The sequence below is a fragment of the Pezoporus wallicus genome, unplaced genomic scaffold (genome assembly GCF_028554395.1).
Source record: "Pezoporus wallicus isolate ANWC-B61680 ecotype Strahan unplaced genomic scaffold, APGP_CSIRO_Pwel_v1 contig_227, whole genome shotgun sequence".
Taxonomy (NCBI): Eukaryota; Metazoa; Chordata; class Aves; order Psittaciformes; family Psittacidae; genus Pezoporus; species Pezoporus wallicus.
Window position 1 is genome coordinate 18,167,407 of NW_026635704.1, and position 15,173 is coordinate 18,182,579.

The 15,173-nt window shown below is 40.1% G+C and overlaps 1 long non-coding RNA gene across 1 annotated transcript; it reads left to right on the forward strand.

Annotated features, from left to right (window-relative positions):
* The first annotated feature begins 683 nt into the window (after positions 1–683).
* Positions 684–14,861, forward strand: LOC130593002 (uncharacterized). The gene is made up of 3 exons (XR_008970729.1): positions 684–773; positions 13,527–13,839; positions 14,609–14,861. It is a non-coding gene; the product is annotated as an uncharacterized LOC130593002 (long non-coding RNA).
* Positions 14,862–15,173: the final 312 nt, after the last annotated feature.

Consider the following 15,173-nt stretch of genomic DNA (forward strand, 5'->3'; position numbering starts at 1 on the left):
GTTTTGTTTCTGTCCAGAGATGAAAGGAGAAGGTTTCGCTGGTATTTTGACCACTTAGAGGAGGATCACAAAACTGCCAAAACTGGATTCTGGCCATAGTTCCATTCTGCAATAAAAGAAAGACAAAGTTCACAGGTGACTAAGTGGAGAAGATTTCAACTCTTTTTCTCTTCCTGTAGCTGCATTTATTTTTGCTGAAAAAAATATTTCCCACCATTATGGTCTCTGAATTGCCCAGTCAGAGAAATCCTTTTAGCTGTGTTTTACCAAACATGTGGTGGATACTGAAACCTTCAGCCAAGAGAGCCTGGCCTTTGTGGCCATGTACGTACATACACAGGTCTCAGGCACTCTCTGCTGAGTACAATACCATAAACCCACAAAACTTTCAGTTTCCAAGGAAACAGAAAGCTCCACTTTTTGACAAATGCACACAATTTATTTCTCATTTCTACTACCGCACTACTTTCTATTTTCCCCAGCTATAAGAATATGTGTTTTCTAACACAAAATGAAATGGGGAGCTGGCGGTTGCTGTAGGACAGAGCTTTTTCCAGGATCCCCATGGTTTCACCCTAACAGCGCATGGCACTCATTCATATACCTCCCCAGAAAAGGCGCTTGATGAGTGTGGTTCAAAGGTGACCTCCAGAGGAAGTCTCCTAGCTTGGTGGCCAAGGGTGTGCAGATAAACACTCACAGAGATTTTCAAAAGCTCTTAGGCACCTCTTTCACCTTGGAAACAACTTATTACCACAGCTGCAGCCTGTCAAGTAAGTGAAGTGAGAGCTAACAGGAAAATCTCTTCCTCCATTATATGGTTGTGCTGAGGAGAAAAGTGTGGCACCGTTCTTCCCACTTCTCACCAGAGGAATGCTTGATGCTTCAGAAAGCGCATAGCTGGAGGGCCCAAGAGCTGCTCTCTGCTAATGTTACCATTTCTGCCAAGAGCTTTTGCAGAGCTTTCTGTGCCTGGGTGCCTTTGCCCTTGGGGGAACAAAGGGAAAGGGGGGCAGCAGGGGATTTTATCTTTTGACTCAGTGGTGATGTGGGTGGTTCTCCCGTATCAGAGTGGTCAGACACACCAGCAGAATACAGGTCAGGTGATGCACACAGCATTTGCACACAGGGTAGCATTTTAAAACCTAGTGTGTGGACAATCAGGACCAACTGTGTATCTGTAGGTACTGCAAGGAAACTGTGATAACCACAAAGATGCTTTTTACCAGGCTCTGAAAGCTTGCCTTTGGGATGCAATATTGGTCCTGAAAGGTGCTTCAGGCTGAAGTAAGACTTGACTTACTTTTATGTCCCGTTACAATACAGAACCCGCCTCTCTCAGTAAGGAGACTTACATATTTACCTCATGCAGTGAAATGGAGGAAAGGGGAAACTGTTAGCTGGCACATGCTGCATCCTTGCATGAGCTGAGCATAGCTGTGGGACTGCATTAATGGCAGACAAAAGAAGGCTGTGTTTGTAAACCCCAGGGTGAATGCTGTAGTCTGCTTTCCCTGAAGGACTTAATGCAGATAGCTAACACACATTTTAAGCAGTGGCATTGCTGCAAATTTAGGAAGGTACAGCTTTGAAGAGTGGATTTCAGGAGGGGATAAAATACGGAAAAGTTTAGAAGAGAGCTACAATTTTCAGTTGGATTAGAGCTGTAAAAGCGTTTGGCTTTAAAGCTGAGGGCAAATGAGAGACAGAAGTACAAATTCAGGGTTTGAATTAGGTTGCTGATAGCCATAACCGAGCCTGCTAAGTTCTCAGTTCACAGCACCAGAAATTAAACCTTTCTGTTGCTGACTTTGAAAGATTGGCCAATCCTGGTCAGTTCTGGCCAAGGTAGGAAAGGGGACATCTCCTATATACCCCTCTATCCCCGAATCTGCACAGGTCCGTATTTCAAAACCCCATGAAACACATTTCAGAACCACAAAATAAGCATGGTGGGGATTCTATGTTTTGAATCTGGTCCATCCCTAGTCTGCATGAGCTTGAATAGTATCAGGACTGCCATACACTGAATTCATGCTGTTAGAAGTTTTCAAAGGGCTGCAATTTTGATGTAATTTTCTCCTTTCATAAGCTTCATTCAAGTTGTTTTCTCAAGAAACACACTGTTAAACTGCACCTTATCCAGGACGGACTAGGAAAAATAGTTGAAATTTTCACCTCAGATCCTAGACAGCAAAGGACCTGCCATTGCTGCCAGTGAGGTAACAGCAATTGGCATCACCACCAAACTATTTCACAGGCAGCAGCCATGAAAAAAAATATTTTTCTAATATGAATTGATTTTTTTTAATTTTTTTTTTGGCAGGATTTGCTGTGTTTGGGTTTGGTTTTCTAGTTTACTGGAGACTGATTTTTCAATTAGGTAAATTTCTTCTTTAAGTTTATATACACTCCATTTAGCCAATGTAGGACAAAATAATGATAAACCCCTGAATGACCTGGAGAAAATTGGACTAGATGAGCTCTAGAGGTCCTGATTTTTCCTGTGATCATAAATAACTCTAGGAAGGTGGTGATGAGAAGTCTGGAATCTGAACTGCCGCATCACACTAATGTCACCACAGTGAAAAGACCTTGCACCCTCTTGTGCCATTGCTGTCTTGCAGAAAAGAAAATATTTTGAAATAGCACAGTGACTGTCAAACATAGAGTTTATTGTCTTGGTTCATATTAACATCATCACTTGCAGTTGTGTTTCTAATAGCCACATATGATAATTGTATCCAGTTCAATTTAAGGCAATTGCCTCATGCCATGCAAATATTGTTTTATAGTAATAAATAGCAATTTTTGGAAGCTTAGACATAACTATCTCAGCTTATTCTGAAGCCAAATTGAATTGATTGTGTGGTTAGTGAAAATGATTTTGAATTAGCCACATTATTAGCTGTTCTGGAGATGGGGAAAATTTGAATTCTGGTGAGCTAAATGATTTGGCTTTGGAGAAATGTTTACTCAGGTACAAAACTGTCTTTAAGGGGATGAGCAACTGATACTGTATCCGTTGCATTATCTCACTCTATCATTTTGTTCCTAGAGCTTTATTTGCCTATCAGAATGCTGAATGGCATTGTTAAAATATGTTTAAGATAAAAAAAAACACCCATCCAGCAAAATCAACATATTAAGGTTATTAATGTTCTGGGACAGACCAAAAAAAAAGAATAAAAAATGGTCAGAAACTGATACCTTTTTCAATGTATAAGAAATCCTTTATGACATAGATTTCTTTTTTTGAGAGTGTTTAACCAGCCCTATGCAAAAGCATATAGTATCTAGTCCTCTGTTCTCTTCTCCATAACTGTCTTTGAAATTCAGAGCAGATTCTGTGTGAAACAGTTTATTTATTTTTGGAAAATATCTAGACTGGGAGAAATGTGCCACTCGTGGATGCATATATTTTTGTTTTGGGAAAAAAAAATCATTAGAATAAATCTTTTTTCATTTTACGTTGCACTCAGCATTAAAATTCAGTTCAGTGCTTCTCAGTAGAGAAAAGTTACCTTAGGAGGATACCTTTACCTCAATTAGACATTCTCCTAATTTCAGCAGTGGTTGAAAGTATACAGTTTGTGACTTAAGCAAAATACAATCCTCATTAGTGGCTATAAGGAAGCTGAGGTTCTCAGCTCAGCAAAAAGCCCTCATAACTTATGATATGTATTAACCCTAAATTGTGGGAAAAAATGCAAAAATACTCTTTAAAAATGTTACTGGAATGACAAATTCTGGAAGAAAAATTATCCTAAAAAGGCAGTGATTATAAAAAAATATTTCTAAAATATATTTAAATATTTGCTTTGAGCTTGGTCCATTTTGTAAATATTTGCAGAGGAACTGTAGTGCAGGCTCTTCATGCTCTTTTCTTCGCCTATGCACCATGAAATCTGGACAGTTCCTTCACTGAACACTGTGCTCACTGCACACAGGGAGTACAAGGGGATCAAGATTGCCACCCCTGTTATATACCACAGTAGCTCACATAGATACAGGCTAATTTTGATGGGATCTTAATGCTGATCACAAATGAAAACTTAGGAACTAAATGCTTTCTTATAAAGAGTAGTAGATCAAACTGTTATAGAAAAATCAATATTACCTCTTCCCTCCAGTCATTTTCAGAAACATATTTTCTTTTCAGAGCCACTTTAAAAACCCCCATGCTGGCAAGATCTCTTTATTGGAGAGGAGTGCATCCTGGCAACACTTTTTTCCATCCCCTGACAGTTTTTACTCTTGTTCCAAGAACTGGGGTCACATAGACTTATCCATGCTGGTCCTACACCATCATGGCATTATAGATGTTAGAAGGCTAAATAAATACTTTGTATCAACCTCATCCTGTCATCTGAGTGAAGTGCAATCTTCATTGTAAATAATGAAATCAGCCAATCGCTGTGTTGTTTAACTTCAGTGAAGAAGTCAGCCAGCGTTATCACAAATGAAAGAAATAGTGGGAGAACAGAGATGACATTTCTGATATTTTTCTTGTCTTTTTCTGGATGAGGAAAAAGGAGATGTTCTCCAGCTGTGTAGAAACAGAGTTCAAATCACAATCACTGCCCCATTTTACACAAACCACTGGATTCTTTGGAGGGTTGGTTAGGATTCAGATAGTTAATGAAGAGCAAAAGGAAATTACTATTTTTACTAAAGACATACTTCATTTTGCTGGCTGGAGTTAGCTTCTATTGCTGGGAAATGTGGCATTCTCAATTTGTTCTTATAAGGCGGGGGAGATGAAATGCTTCATAGTATTACGAGCTAAGCTTTATAGTGGGGTGTAACTCTTAAACTCCCTTGGCAAAAAAAGAAGGAATTATGAGAGTTTGGAAAGTGCCTTATGAGTTCTGGCTGATATGAAAATGATATGCCATAAATGACTGTTTGAAGCTGCCATCTGACTTTGGGACTGCATGCTACACAGCATCATTTCATGTCTACATTTTCATTTTTGATGGAGGTAGCCTAATGTCTGAAACTGAGGGCATTTGGCCCCAAAGCATATGAATTTGGAGAACAGGTTCTCTGTCAAGGAGAAATAAGAGGTGTTAACAATGCCCTGCTCTGTGGTGACAAGGTCTGGGGGTTGAGGGACTACAAGAAAATCAGCCAGGAGAATTGCAGACAGGGGCAAGCATTAGTTTGCAGCCCAGACACCTTTTTAGACAAGACTAGGCTAGACTATTTCAGTTGAAAGGGACTTGCAATGGTCATCTAGTTATTTCCCATAGGAGAGCCAGGGGACACCATATGCCCCCAGCCTACAGGACGGTAGTGGATGAAGAACAGTTGCATCAGGCCAGATTTGTCTGATATCCTGTCCCTTAGAAAGGCCTCAGAAAAAATACAAATGCATGGGAAGAATGAAATAATACTTTCCCACAATACTTTGAGTCACAGAAGTAACCTGAATTGCCTCAGGGCAATTCTCCACTCTGAAAATCTGCCCTGTGCTGATGAAACTCAGGCACATATATAGCATCCTGTTATTTTTTATCTAGGTATGCAGGCTACCTATGTACTTACTGTATAAAGCTGTGGTCCCTGACCCTTGGCAAGTTGTTTACATGGCCTCTGACATTGCTTGCAGAGACAGGAAATAAAGAAGTTAATTCTTAAATTTGCAAGGGAATTTGAGGGGGAGCTCACAGGGGAAGAAAACGCCTGCGGCATGTTACGTGGTCAGCACAAAATGTGTTGCTCAAGAGCTGTGGAAGCCTGAAAGGAGACCTACTTGGCAGTATCTGCTGAAACTAGGCATAAACATGTTTCCAAACTTCCGCAGAGCTACTCAGCTTGTTTGTTTTAACCCCCGTACCTCTCTGCAGAGATGACTGGAAGTGGAGCTCCAGCAAGGGATTTGCTTAAGCTACAGAGTGGTCCAGGAGGTCAACAGTGGTGCTGGGAACCTGATGGTCTTGGGCTGCTAAACTGCATTTCTGCAGAAAGCTACCAGAGAGCTCACAAAGGAGGCAAAAAAGCAGGACAGTGTTACAGCTACTGAGACCAAGGAAACAGTCTCACTGTGCTGGGATGAAAGCATAGCAGCCAGTTAAATGTCAGAATATTTCATTGTCTTTCTTTCTGTCCAGGTGCTGGGAAGACAGTGTAAAGCATTAAAGAGTTTTTAGGACACTGAGACAAAGATTTGCACATAGTAATCATAAGTAGTCCTCTTCAAGGCGATATACAATTAGATTACCTATGGAGGAGAGTGATGGGATTTCTACCGAGTAGATTTCTGCCCTGTGCCACTTCAGCTGTGTCTGTCTCATGAATCAGATTTCATAAAAAGAGCTGTGAACTGCTGTTGCCTGCCTGTATGAGGATAAGGAGATTTGAGAAAGGTTGAGTGCTATTAGAATTCAGGTGGTGCCAGGCCTTAAAAACAGCTAAAAAATTTATCAAGCCATGGATCATCAATAATCACTGCAGGCAGCATTGTGGACTTAGCTCAATTTCAGATAACAGCAATGTCACCACCACATTAACTTGAAAGATAGATGGAAATTAGAATATGATTAATAATTTTTAGTCTTGCTTGGCTGATGCACTTTTGCATTTTAGGTAATGTATATGTATGATTTTGTTGAATGCACAAATACCTATTATGCATGTACTGCCACACAATTTCTTTCAGAGATGGTTAAATAGAATGAATCATTTTGAGAAGAGTCAGGCAGTTTGAATACTTTGCATTGCCATCAGAGACAAGAACAAAACTTAACAGTATCCCCACACATCATGTGTATGCAGTTTTTAGCAGCATTCATTTCTACTATCAAAAGTACATCATAAATGATTAAAATCATTGACATATTATGAACATTTCTTGTACTTTTTCTTATCTCTAGTCCCATAGCTTTTCTTCAGGGAAGGGAAGCTCAAAGAAAGGCAAAGGTGGTATTTAGTGATACCTTGATTCTTCAAAATAAAATATAATTTTCCTGATAAAGATCTACACAGTCATGGTGGTTTAGCCCCAACTGGCAACTAAGCCCCACACAGCCACTTGCTCACTCCTCCCTGGTGAGATAGGGGAGAGGATTGAAAGAGTAAAAGTGAGAAAACTCCTGGGTTGACATAAAGACAATTTAACAGGTAAAGCAAAAGCTGTACATGCAAGCAAAGCAGAACAAGGAATTCATTCACCACTTCCCATTGGCAGGTAGGTGTTCAGCCATCTCCAGGAAAGCAGGGCTCCATCACACTTAATGCTTACTTGAGAAGACAAACGGCATCACTCTGAATGTCATCCCCCTTACTTCTTCTTCCCCCAGATTTATATGCTAAGCATGACACCATTTGGTCTGGAATGTAGCTTTGGTCAGTCGGGGTCAGCTGCTCCAGCTGTGTCCCCTCCCAACTCCTTGTGCACCCCTAGCCTACTACCTGGTGGGGCGCTGTGAGGAGCGGAAAAGGCCTTGGCTCTGTGTAAGCACTGCTCAGCCGGAACTAGAACATCCTTCTGTTATCAATGTTGTTTCCAGCACAAATTCAGAACATATCCCCATATTAGATGCTGTCAAGAAAATTAACTCTATCCCAGCCAAAACCAGCACAATAATCAACACCAAAACCCAGAAATCTACTTCTTCATGCCTGCAACAGACCAGCAATTAATTCAGCCTTGGATAATTTTCCATTTCTTTTTGAACCCTAATATTAACTTCGGTAGGGTAGATACGTAAATATGTGTTTGAAAATAGATATTTCCACAAGGCTGCAGCATCTAAGAATTCTGAAGACAAGAAAATTTTGTGGAGGTGAAACATATCAAAAGCTGCTTCAGGCTTTGTGGCTTCTACTTATACAGCCTACAGAGTTTTTCAGCCTATCTGTATTTGATGTGTACCATCTTCTCCTTTGAATATGATTGTAAGCAGCCTGGTTCTGATCTTTATGTTATCAGTTAGCAAAAGCCTTTGAGCAGTTCTGTGGTACTGTGTTGTAGCTGTTCCTCCAGCCTTCTGGTGTAAAGCTAAAATATTTTGATGGCTCTTGTCAGAGTTCTGTTTCAGGTACCTAAAACCCTTCCCTACCTCCCATAGGTCAAAGCTTTAGAAAAAAAGAATTCTTTTATGCAACACTGCCTAGTTTTTAGGAAAAAGGAATGTGTTTTAAAAGAATCTCAAAGGATGTCTGAGAAAGGTATTGCAACTGAAGATCTGAGAGCTTAAAGCACTGGAACGGCCATTTTCTTGAACTACAGTTAATTTTCTATTGAAATATTCAGGTTTTAAGAGTTTGTTTATTGGATGAAAAAATAACACTTTCAGTGAAAAAAACCTGACCCTCCCCCCCCCAAAAAAAATGTTTCTTTGTTGAAAACTCAGTTTTAGGCTGTTCAGGGAGTAATTTTCTATCGGTTAAATCTGAGACCTGCATTTCTAGTAGTCTCTCATGCCCAATCCCATCTCTTCAAAATGGACCCCAACCTTTGACTTTCTCAGGTAGAGCCATAAATATCCCTAACTACTGCAGTCACAGCAGTGAGCAGCAGCAGTGAGACTAAGGACATGAATACTACAGACAGACACATTCTCTCATTTCCTAGCTAAGAACACTTCACTTTTGTTGGCAACAACCCCAAGGCTTCAAGACTTATTGCTGCTTTCCTGAGCTTCAGCTGCGATACTTGTGAGAGGAGCCACATCATAACCAGCGAGACAGGAACTCAGAAATGCTGAGCTATCTCATCAGCCCAGAATCTTTATTTCAATCCTTCAGTTTCTCCCCACCCAAGTTATAAAACTGTTTCCTAATCCTCTCTTCCAAGAGCTGGAGAATTAAATATTGTCTGGAGTTCCTGACAACATCAGTTATAATTTTTAATATCCTTGTGCTGCTAAATTTCCATTTCCTGGGTGGAGGTGTAAAGAGTGTATATTCTTGTATATGTGTGGGTGTAGATGCATGTTACAGTTCTTCAGGCCATATAGTTGTATCCGTATGTGTTTAACTTCCCTTGGTGTTAATGGAAGCTATGAGTGCCCCTGTGGAAGAATGTTTTAGAGAAGGGAATGTTCAGCTAGGTGGGCTTTTCCTATTATTAAGTTTTATTGCATTTCTATAAGAAACATTTCTTACTATAGGAAACGATCAGAAAATCATCTTGCTAAATGACCTAATCCAAAAGCTATTATAGACTGTATAGTCAGTGGATAGCTAACAGGACCAAAAATACACCAGCTTTCTCATCAATACCCCTTTATTTTACTCATGTTGTATTTAAGGCAGCTAATCTTAAAAAAGAACACTCCCAGCAGAGCTCAACATTGTGCTTTGGATATAGTGAATGTCTTCAATAGCCATGAGAATGGATGGAAAACCACCATCCTTAAAAATTAGTGAGTGTAATTAAAGGGATTAATTCAATGGCAAGGGCTTACATGCCAGGTTCACCACTGCAATTTAATATTGACAGTATATCCATTCTCTTCTATTTTTAGTTTTAAATTGCAATTCATTGTTTAGTTCAACCAGCATAAAATATTATGCAGGAAGACAAAACATATTTCCATCATAGCCTCTTGAACTCAGACTGAATCTATAGTTGTTACTATCACTAGTGTGAAAATTGTCCATTTTGGACCAGTATCATTCTTGCAAAGTAAAGATAAAACAATTTTTTAGGGCCTGAAGACTGGGTAAAAAAGATACAGGACGTGAGGGAGTTGTACCCTTGGGAAGCTGTTAAGTGGAACAGGTTTTTGTGAACACTTAGTGGTCAATATGAAATAAGAGGACTTCAGCTTTTAAATACACCTGAACTGAGTATTGGTGGGTTTGGAATTTTTTTTCCAGATCTTTACACTAAGCAGTTAAAAGAACGTGAGCTAGGAAAACACTTCATACCTGAATCGACAGCAAAAGCACAATTCTCTGTAGTAATTTGAAATTACAGGCAGTTATAATTACATTCCAGAAAGCACTGGAAGCTGGCCAGCTCAGCAGCAGTATCACTGCAGTACTAGAGCTATGGTAGCAGGCAAATGTTTCATGATGGAGCACCTGGAGCTCTCTAGGGAGTAGAGGCAGAAGGGGCAGAGGGACTTTGCCCACATCCCTCTGCTGGTACAGGCAACAGCTGTTGTGGTGTGGGCAAGCCCTGCAGGCAGCACAACAGTGGCCTTGGCTCAGCACCCTGGTGTGAGGCTGGTGCCACTCATGGTCTCTGGTAGTTTACAGCCATATGGAACTCAGCAAGTAGGTTTTGAAGCCCTACGGTGATCATTGACCTATGCCATGTGCAGTGCCTGAGGGATAGACTTTGGGATCAGGACATACGCTGTAGCTTTCCCTCAGATAACATTTCTCCATTTTATCTCCTATCTTCTGTGATCTACACTGCTCCACTTCTACTGCTATGAGGGTATGGTTGACACCAAGCAACAGGGCTTTCATGCACCTAGTATGTATGTCAGCTTAGCTACTGCTTGCTCTTACCCAGGGTCAGGCACTGGCTTCCAAATGTTCTTCAGCTGAGACCCTACTTGTCATGAACCTTGCTTTGTTACCCCGAAATATGGTGTGACTTACATGTAGAAGTCCTACATCCTGGGGAGCAGCAGCCATTTTGGGAACTACAGCTCTGCTCCTACAAAACCAATCACGAGCCCTTGTGAATCTGGCCTGTACTTTACTCATGTAACTTTTGCATTCAAAACAGTATATTCACTGTGCATTGTTTACTCTTTTATACCACTTTGCATTCAGAAGCTGTTTTCTTTCGTTCCGTTTTTTGTCTTAACTCATACACTTTGTTAATTACTTCTATCTTCCTCTTCATTTCTTATATAGTGGATTCCTTTCCTCATGGCTACTGCTTTTTTAATTATAGCTTTTCCTTCTTTCTGTACTTTTTCTTTTTTTTTTAAATTCATGTTTATCTTTTAATTAAGTCACCAGGAGGCATATTTAGAGCCCCCAGGGTTCACTTTGAACTCCAAAAAGGAAAAGCCTTACTCTGTGCTCTAAACAAAATGTTAATTTGAATTAATTGAAGGAAATGCTCTGCCTGTGATAGACTTGTTTCTGAATAATTAATCATTTCAGCCAGAAAAGTAAACATTATGGCCTTGATTTTTACTTCTGGTCCTACCAGTGTCAGTCTGGAGCAGCTCTGCTTATATAAACTGAATTGATCTCATTCATTATTAGTTCAGCCAAAAGCAAGCTCTGGCCCCAGATCACCACGGAAAAAAGTACAGTTTGGTCTGTGTTGTATCCAAATACTTCATAGCATTGTAAGTGCTCTCCCCCACCTCTTATGCCTCATTTTTCAGAGGAGTGATTTCCCTTGTAGCCAAAACATGGTGATAGCCAGGGTGGTGAGCAGGGATGGTTGGGGTTAAGGGGTCTGTTGGCTGAGGAAGGGGGCTATAGCAGTGGAGAAACAAAGCAACTGATGGCTAGTAAGATCTCTCCTGGAATGGGTGGGGAAGTGCTCAGTGGCTAGGAGGAAGGAGAGGGGCAGGGGTATGTGCCACCAACTCTAATCTCCCTTGGCTCTTCAGAGCATTAGCCTAAAGATAACTCTGGCAGGTGTACCTCTGGCTTGTGGTCCAAACCCTCCCCTGCAGTTTGAAAGTGGAGGAATAAATAGCTTTTGCTGCTTTATCCTTCCTACTTGTGAATGCTGAATCCTTGGACCTTGGCTCTTCATGAATGTGATGTGGAAGAGGTGAAAGACAGTGACTGAAGTTTAGGGAGGAGAAGGAAATAATCTATTCACAGCTCACAATCCATTGCTGGCTGCTACATGAAGGTGAACTAAATCCAAAGAAGGATTATTTCCTTCCCCTGGAGCTCCTGGCTGAAAAGCAAGGACTCTTCCAAGCTCCATTATAATTTTATTACCTTCTACCCTGCACCTCTTTTACTAAATATTGATAATCTCCTTGTTCTCCTTCTACACCACTAGCCTGGCGAAAGAGAGGCAATCACACACCTTTATATTGCTTGTTTATCTAAAATGGAAATAAATGCTGCAAAGTAGAAAATTACCACTGGGCACTTTATGTCAGGGTCTCACACAGATACGGCATATCAATACAGAGCTAGAATAAGAGGAGCTATCTCAGATATTTACCAGGTATTATCTTGTATGATACTGATATTTAACATTTCCCATAGTGCCTGATGTATATAAATCTATTCAAAGGTTCATGAATTGGGCGATTCATGGGAGTGGCTTTTAAGTGCAGAGAGACATTTCCAGATTCCTGCTGATTGGAGGTATTGAAGGTACAATGCAGAGGCTATTTCCCTTCCCCTCAAAGTCCTTCTTAAAGCTTCTGCTGACAGTTTCCCAACAGCAGTTGGCAAAATTGCCCTTTGGTTTAACCCATGACCAAATGTGTGATCGTACTCATAGTTGTGTGTTTCCCACGAAACCAAGAATCCTCAGACCCAGTTTATTGCATAACAGCACAAGTCTTCTTGACAGCACAAGCACAAAGCAGAAAGAAAAAATATTTCAAGTAATTTCTTAATAGTTAAAATGAATAAATCATTTTATCCTTGGTCTTTTCCCAAGTGTCTGAGACTTGACACATTTGCTAGCTCTATTTCTAGTCTGTACAGATTCTTATAGCCCAGTCATCACATTAGTATCCAGCCCTTTCCAATAACATATTGCATAAATTCCAGGAAGATCAAACCTCTCTTGGGCAGTATCTACTCTCAAGCTGTGTTTACTGTCATCGAAAGAGCATTAAAAAAAAACCAAAACAAAACCAGGAGTCTTATGATGCAGATGTGTCAATGAAGTGAAAGATGGGTTAAAAATAACCTTTAGTTTTGCATATAACAAAAGGAAAAAGATGCATGGTTTAGGGTGTATAAGAAAACTTCTGAGTGAAATTACTGGTTTCTACTAAATTGGTATTAGAGTGATGAGTTTTTAAGTTTTCTATGATACAGAGTAATATTAAGATAAGAAAGTTTTAAAAATTGTTCAACTCTAATAGAGGAAAAACTCTTTAAGCCTATCAGTCTTTACAAGGCACTTATTTTTTCTGTACGTGAGTTGATTCTTAAGGGGGAATTGAAGAAGGGTTATTAGAGTCTTCTCTCTCTGGAATTAGAAAACTAGGAGGTCTGAAAAAAGGATACCTGACGAAATTTTGAACAGATTCAGAAACTGATTAGAAAAATTGATTTGCAGAATAGTGTTATTAATATTGAAATCAGTAATACCTCTAAAGAGTTAGAATTCCTCTCTGCTAACAGGACTCTTAAAGAGATTTATTTTCTCCCACTGAATAATGCAAGTCTCAAATATCTAAAGAGTTATTATTTTCACAGTGAATTTCTGAAGTGTAATAGTCAGGAGAAAGTACCTGCTTTTATGGAGTTGCCCTTTGAGATATAAAGTTCAACCCTGCATTAATAGATCTGTGAGTACTTTTACCAGTGTGTAGCTACTGGCGGTTTGTAGTGTTTTAGAAACACAAATAATTATGCACTTCTATTTACTTGTCAGGTTTTTCTGCTAGATACCTCCTGCTAATTAAAAAGTATGTCCCAGAGAAGAGCTGTCCTTCATGTTGTGAAGAGACCTGCTGACATGCTGATGTTGCTGTAGTCTTATTATTCCTCTGGGAAAATTACCCAGAGCCTTAAAGCACTGACCTTGAGAACCCAGTGAGGTACCCAACCTGGCCCCCAACAAGCTGTACGATGTGGTGAAAAACACCCAGGAGCAGAAATCCCACCAAGCTAACCCTCTGAGTGGGCTCATAGACCCTGTGTTCAGCACACAAAAGCTGGCAAAGGCCTCAGCAGAGAAAAAAGTGTCTGCCTGGGAAGGTCAGAGTTTTTTATGTGAACTCTGTTAATCCGGTTTACAGATGGGATTTACCCAAACCTGTGAGCCTGACTCTTCTGCCCTGCAGGCAAATGCCTGACCTGATGCCCAGAGCTGCTACTGTGTGCACTGGAGTCAAAGCCTAATGTTCTGCCTCGGTTTATATCTCAAAGCATGTCTAGAAAGAGCTATTGAATAAATGAATCTTTTCTAGAGTATAGAGTTTTTCCCTGGAATGAATTTTCTAATAGTTATTTCCAGATTTTTCTTACTGTTCACTTGTAGTAACATGCTGCATGGATTTGCAGAGTGTTCCCTAATTCCCTTTTTAACCATCACCTCTCTTATCTCTCACTCCTTCTCTTTTTAGCTCACTAATTCTTGGGCTGTTTATCACTTTCAAAAAAATCAGGCTTCAAAACCATCTCTCCTACACCTTCCTTCTCCTGCATCAGAGTGTTATAGATTAGATTGGTCTAGTAACCAATTGAACCTGATGCAAGTTTAGTATAAACTTATTCTGCTTTAATGTATTTAATGAAGAACTCTCCAAACCCTTAGCTGAATCCTGAGAGCTGGATGTGGTCTGAAATACAGTAAATGAGTGTATTAATGTCATTGCTGCAAGAATTCCTGAATCATGGCAGAAAATACCTGGGTGGATGTTGTCCATTCATGCTGGTTCTCCTGAGGTGTTTTTTTGGCTGATGATGAACCAAATCATCCTGCCTTATCTTAGTTTCCAAAAAACATTTTCTGTCTTAATTTCAGCTCCACTGATGATCACCACAGTGACAGTGCCAAGCTGGATACAGTTGGCTACTTATGTGTTAACCACAAAGTCATCTAAATATTACTCTGAGCTACTCGACATCCAGGAGAGGTTCTTCAGATCTGCTCACAGCCATGCAGGTGCATAAGGCAGCTAACTATTACCATCTGGTCTCTGGAACTAAGTTTGCAGAAGGAGCCAGAAAACAGACACCTGTTTGGCATACCATCTCACAATAAATCATTGCCAAATTATGTTGCAAGATGGGTATGAGTGAACAAAAACTGAAAGAGGAAACAGACAACTCATTCCTCACTAGTAAGAAAAAAAGGAAGGGTAAGAGGGACAAAGCTGTTAGGGTTGTAAATTATATGTACAGTGAGGAAGTTGAAAACCAATTTGTAAAGTTCATGGGAAGGCAGATGATACTACTGCAGTTTTTCTTGGGTCCTTTGCCAGTTTACATTGTCTACCAGGGAATGCTGTTTGTTCAGCTCTAACCAAACTGTGGGCAAGTCTTTGCTGGGCTATTAGGTTTTCATAGAGAGCTGTATCTGGCCTTGT